The sequence below is a fragment of the Martes martes genome, assembly GCF_963455335.1.
Source record: "Martes martes genome assembly, chromosome: 4".
NCBI lineage: Eukaryota > Metazoa > Chordata > Mammalia > Carnivora > Mustelidae > Martes > Martes martes.
This window is the reverse complement of record NC_137891.1, coordinates 176746315-176752314: the sequence shown is the minus strand read 5'-3', so window position 1 is coordinate 176752314 and position 6000 is coordinate 176746315.

The window sequence follows — 6000 nt, the reverse complement described above, 5'->3', positions numbered from 1 at the left end:
GCACCTGCGTGGTGATGATCTTCTGGGCCACTGGGCAGAGGGATGGAGATCCGGGCCCCTGTCAATCTTGCTGGATCCCTTGAGAAGGGGACCAGGCCCCAGACCTTTGTCCATGAGGACAGTTGCTTCCAATGGTCTCCTCTGCATATAGGACAGAGCTGTGGCAGCTTTGGGATGGGGGAAGACATTCTCATTTGAAGTGCCTGATTTGCCTGCATTTCTAACAGGCAACCGAGTTCCTTGGATCGACTAGAGTGTAAGGATTTACAGGTGAGATACACACGACACCAGGCGAGATAGGCGCAAGGCAAGGTTTATTAAAGGCGCCCTCAGGCGAGGTTCCGGGACTCAGGAGAGGAGAGTCGGGGAAGTTGTGCCCGGGAAGGGGTTGAGTGAGCTTTTATTGGGCCAAGGCAGGGCAGGGCTCATAACCATATTTGGTAAGGTTAGAGGTTGGGGGTTGGAAAGTCCCAATGTGGCTGGTTTCTGTTTCTCACATAGGTTTCAGTTTACTCAAGGCGACGTGTCCTTGACAGATGTCCTTCTGGCGGGAAAGTCATGGGTAGAGGAAGATGGCGGTCTGGAGGCCATTTTATTGTTCCTCCTGCATTCCCAGGGCCGCCCGACCTAACATAGAAGTCTTGTCCTTTACGGCTGCCGCTAGAAAAATGGCTTCCTTTTGGTTGCCCCTTTCCTTCTCCTGGGCCTCCCATGGATCTCTATTAATAAAAGGTGGAATTAGCCATCTTCAGCAGTGTGTCTAGGGAGCTGGCTGGACCTACAGCCAGCTTGTGCAATTTTCTCCAAATACCGGAAGCCGATTGAGTTACAAACTTATCTTGTGATATTATTCTCCCTCTGGAGTATCCGGGACGAGAGAGGTGTGTCATGTTAAAGCCTCTCTTTGTCTAAGGTAGACTGGGGCTCGAAGGGCCCCTGCACTACTTGGGCCAGCTTGGACTAGTTTAAATACTTAGCCCTGGTTCTCTTAATCCTTCTAAAACACATGCCTGAGAGTGTTTTTGTCTCCATAATCCCAAGAACAATCATAGTCCCATCTGGAGTCTTCTAGAGAGACCTCCTGTTTACCAGCTGGGCAGGTCTCCTGACCTATTCATGTTACAGGATTTCTTTCTCCATCGGTGCCCGTGGCTCTTGGTCACGTGTCTTCAAAGAACTAAAGAGGTAGACCAGAGAGTGGCGGGCAGCAAAGCAAGCCTTGCCAAGCAACAGCAAAACGATCGTACAAGCCTCCCAAAAGGGAGGGGACCCGAGAGGGTTACCACCCAAATTTCTATGTCTGGGGGCTTTTATGGGCTTGTTGGCAGGCTGTTTTAATCCGATTAACCCTCCCTGCACCGGTCATCCAATCAGGTTTTTGTCTTGTGGGAAAGGGTGGCGGGCTTCTTCCAGGATGCTGTAAAATCCTTTTAAGGGTGGTTTCCTCTTAGGGCAGGGGCTCCTGTCCCTGCCTGCCGGTTTTCCAATGCTCTGTCGTCACTGGTATTCCTTTCCCCATCGGCCATGCTTCATCCCCAAAGTACTGAGCAGCCTGTAGGGCAGCTGGCTTTTCTGTAAGAATCAACATTACAGCTTCCCAGTCTAATTCCAACATTCGAGTTAAATTTTGAAAGACTTCAGTGTATTGGTCAGGGTTATCTGCGAATTTGCCCAAATCCCTTTTAATCTGTTTAAAATCTTGAAGAGAGAAAGGTCCGTGTACTTTAGTTGGGCCGAATTCACCGGCATCTTAGTTCATGGACATAACGAGTGTACCTAATTTATACCCAATTTATAGGTTTTACAAAAATCTGCCTGCTTTCACAGGGGTAAAAAAAAAAACCTGCACATAAGGAACTTCCTCCCATTTACCCTCTCTTCTACAATAGAGATCTAATTGTGGGTTTTTTTAAAGATTTTATTTATTTATATGACAGAGAGAGAGATCACAAGTAGGCAAAGAGGCAGGCAGTGGTGGGGGGGGGAGCAGGCTCCCCACTGAGCAGAGAGCCCGATGCGGGGCTCGATCCCAGGACCCTGAGATCATGACCTGAGCCAAAGGCAGAAGCTTAACCCACTGAGCCACCAAGGTGCTCCAATAGAGATCTAATTGTAAGGTAATATTATATCTAATACTTGCCCCTCTGGGGGCCAAATTTCACCATCCTCCAGGTGACATTGAGGCCAGGCAAACAGAAAAACTTCATACATTTCCTTTTAAGCATCTGTGGATCATACTTCTCCCTGTTTTTGTTTTTCAAGGTTTTATTTATTTGACACACAGAGACACAGCGAGAGAGGGAATACAAGCATGGGGAGTGGGAGAGGGAGAAGCAGGCCCCCCGATGAGCAGGGAGCCCGATGTAGGGCCCGATACCAGGACCCTGGGACCAGGAACCAAGCCAAAGGCAGACACCCAACTCACTGAGCCACCCAGGCACCCCAAATTTCTCCCCATTTATCAGGATGCATTCAAAAGGAGTTCCCATGGAGGATGCGGTGCTTCCCATCTCGCGATCCTGGTGGGAGTCAGTTGCCTAGTACCTGTTACAGAGAGGTGACTACAAAGGTGTCTATCATCTCTCTCATAAGCCAAGGCATTCCTTAGCGTGCCTACCCAATGTGAGAGGATGGCCTAACATCTTGGGGTGAGGAAGGACCAGGCCGGCAGGAGTAGCCATCCTTGCCTGCTTTGGGGTGTGACCTCCCAGGGCCATCTCCATCCTTTTATGTGTCTCAGAGACCCCCGGGTCACCCATGGAGACCAAACGCCAGGTGCAGAATGCCAGATTGCCAATCCTTATGTGTGCTCCCTGGCTGAACCTCGGACAGAATAGGGGAAATCCTTTTCAAGGGCCTCATTCTTCGGAACTCTCTCGATTGAACTCTCATTGTTTGGTCATATAAATTCACTTGCCACCCTAGCCCCGTGGTGCCTGGTCAATCAGGCTAATTATAAGCCAAATTCAATTATGTTCCCTTGCCTTACGCCTTGGGCACTTTTTCCATCCATATACCTGATGTCCCATTTGCAAGTATGGCCTGATGAGGGGGGCGGGCCCTGACATTTAGCATCATTGTTATTCCATATTCTTTGTTGTTGGAGCAAGAAAGTCTCAACTATATGACCCCTTAAAGCCCCAGCCACTAATGCAACTAATCGAGGAGTTGGCTGGGGGTTTTAAATTCCCTCCTTAATGCCCAAAGGATTCCATGGAGAGTAAAGGTCCAGGAAATTTGCCACATAAGAAGATAGCTCTAATCCTGCTTGCTGATAATTTGGGTTTTAATTTCTGTGGTTACACTTAAATTGTACCTAACAGAAAAACCTTTGTCTTACCAGGCAGCAAAAAATGAGGGAAAGGTGATACCTCCTAAGCTAAGTTCTCATGAAAGATACTTTTTTTATTTAAAGAATTTTATTTATTTATTTGACAGAGAGATCACAAGTAGGCAGAGAGGCAGGCAGTGAGAGATAGGAAGGAGGAAGCAGGCTCCCTGCCAAGCAGAGAGCCCGATTCAGGGCTCGATCCCAGGACCCTGAGATCATGACCTGAGCTGAAGGCAGAGGCTTAACCCACTGAGCCACCCAGGCACCCTGAAAGATACTTTTAAATGAAAAAGTCTTATATCTACATAGGCAACCCCCTTCCCACAGATGACAGTCGGCGGGAAGACCACTTTCAGAACCGCTGAACCCATGATTCCCAGGTGCTTAGAGAAGAAATTGCAGAGGATAGAAAGCGATTTTAAATCCTAAAATGAATCCCTGATTAGAAGGGGGTACTTGAGGCGCCTGGGTGGCTTAATGGGTTAAGCCTCTGCCTTCAGCTCGGGTCATGATCCCAGGATCCTGGGATTGAGCCCCACATTGGACTCCCTGATCAGCAGGGAGCCTGCTTCCCCCCTCTCTCTCTGCCTGCCTCTCTGCCTACTTGTGATCTCTCTCTCTCTCTCTGTCAAATAAATAAATAAAATCTTTTAAAAAAAAAAAAAGAAGAAGAAGAAGAAGAAGAGGGTACTGATTATCGGGGGTTGGAAGGGCCTTACTATGGGCAAAGTCCCTGAGGTGGGAGAAAGCCATTTTTAAAAAGTCAGTGAACAAGGGCACCTGGGTGGCTCAGTGGGTTAAATCCCCTGCCTTCAGCTCAGGTCATGATCTCAGGGTCCTGGGATCGAGCCCCGCATCGGGGTCTCTGCTCAGCAGGGAGCCTGCTTCCTCCTCTCTCTGCCTGCCTCTCTGCCTACTTGTAATCTCTGTCTGTCAAATAAAAGAAATAAAATCTTTAAAAAAAAAAAAAAACAGTGAACAGAAAGCAGAGCTGCATAGGGTTAGGCCAACATTCCCTTCTTTTATGAAAGGGGGATTGACCAAATCTTTGTCCAGAAGCCTGTCCCCTGAGACTTGAGACCAATGACGACACTATTTGCTTTTAACTGGCTGACAGGTGCCTGGTTTTGTTGTTTATTAAAAGAAGAGGTCATCCAAGGGAAAGACACCTCCCAGGAAAGAAAAGAAAAGAGTTCACTTTTCTCACCCTTTGGTGGGAGTGTTCCCGGGTTTCAGCACCAAAACAAAGCAAGAAAGTGAGATTCTTGTCTCACAGTTGAAGAATTAATTTTGCAGACAAAGGAGAGTGAGCAGAGCCTTAGAATTTTATGAAGCAAGGGTACGGAAAAAAGCTCTCAGGAGTGAGAGGGGTCCCAACCCCGTCGCCAACATGGAGACCTTGTGGCCTTGACAGTCTTGTGACATCTTGGCTTGAGTAAGGACTGGTGATTTCATCTCCAGGGTGGGGTCATCTGGTTTGTTTCCCTTATTTTTGATTTCTCTGGTGCCAGCATTTCTGGGGTTTTTGCTGAGCCTGATCACGTAGCCCTCCGTACCTAACCCCGCCTGTCCCTCACTCATTTTCATCAGTAAAACATGAGCAGGAAACTTGCCTGCATCTACCTCTTGGTGAGGATAACACGAAATAATTCAAATCATGTATTTAGCCCAGGGCTTGGCGCATGGGAAGAGCTTAATAAGAGTTAGCTGTGATTATGAATAACTGTTCTTTGAATGAAGAAGTCAGTTAATGGTATCTGAGCTCTAAGTCGGGCATCCTGGGTGGTCCTCCTTCACAGAGGAAAGGCCTGGGGGTCGGGGGGAAGGGCTTTGGGCCCTGACAATCTCCACCGCCACTCAAAACACCTCTCTTAGATATTCCTATTCTTTGAGCTGGGCAATTAACTTTTCTTAATTTTATGTAGAGCAGAGATTAAAGCATGTTTAGAAAACGTTGGTTAATATTATTAATCTAAAACTTAGCTCTGTACATGTTTTCAGGCCCACTCTCCCCTTCCAGATGACCACTCCAAGCCCGTTCTGTCAGGAATTCTGGAACGACTGCTGGTCCCAAGCCCCATTCAGCTGGGTGTGCAAGGGGCACTGTCCCCACTTGTGACCCAGGTAAAGAGCTTTGAAGGGGCCAATGCCATAATTTGCCTGGAGGTCATCCACGTTTTCCTGATGCTATGGAGCCAAGAAGCCCAGCCCCAGTCCCAGGTAGGGCTGGCCTCGGCTGATGTGAGTCAAGACAGGGCAGGGGACAGAAAGAGCACTGCTTATAGAGGTGTCCGACAGGCCTGATAGGACAGCAGGGCCTATATCCCTTGTCCCTTTGCAATTATACTTGGCTCCCAAAAGCTTTAGAATTCTTTCCGTGTGGAGTGGGTGCACTCGGTCCCCAGACATCCTTTGTTTTCTTTCCTGGAACCTTAGGAGAGGGGACATCAGGTAGCTGGGTAGTACAGCAGTACAAAAGCCAGAGGAACATGAGGACTGGTTTCTCTGCCAGTCCTGCTTCAGATCCAAGAAAATGCTCTCAATGCCAAGTGTGTAGAACCAGAAGAAAATTGCATCAGCCGGCAGGAAGGAACCAGCTGCCTCTCTGAGGGCTAGATGTGTAGAAAGGGGGTGGGAGGAATTTGAAGGGAGGGGGGCAGGAGAGGGGA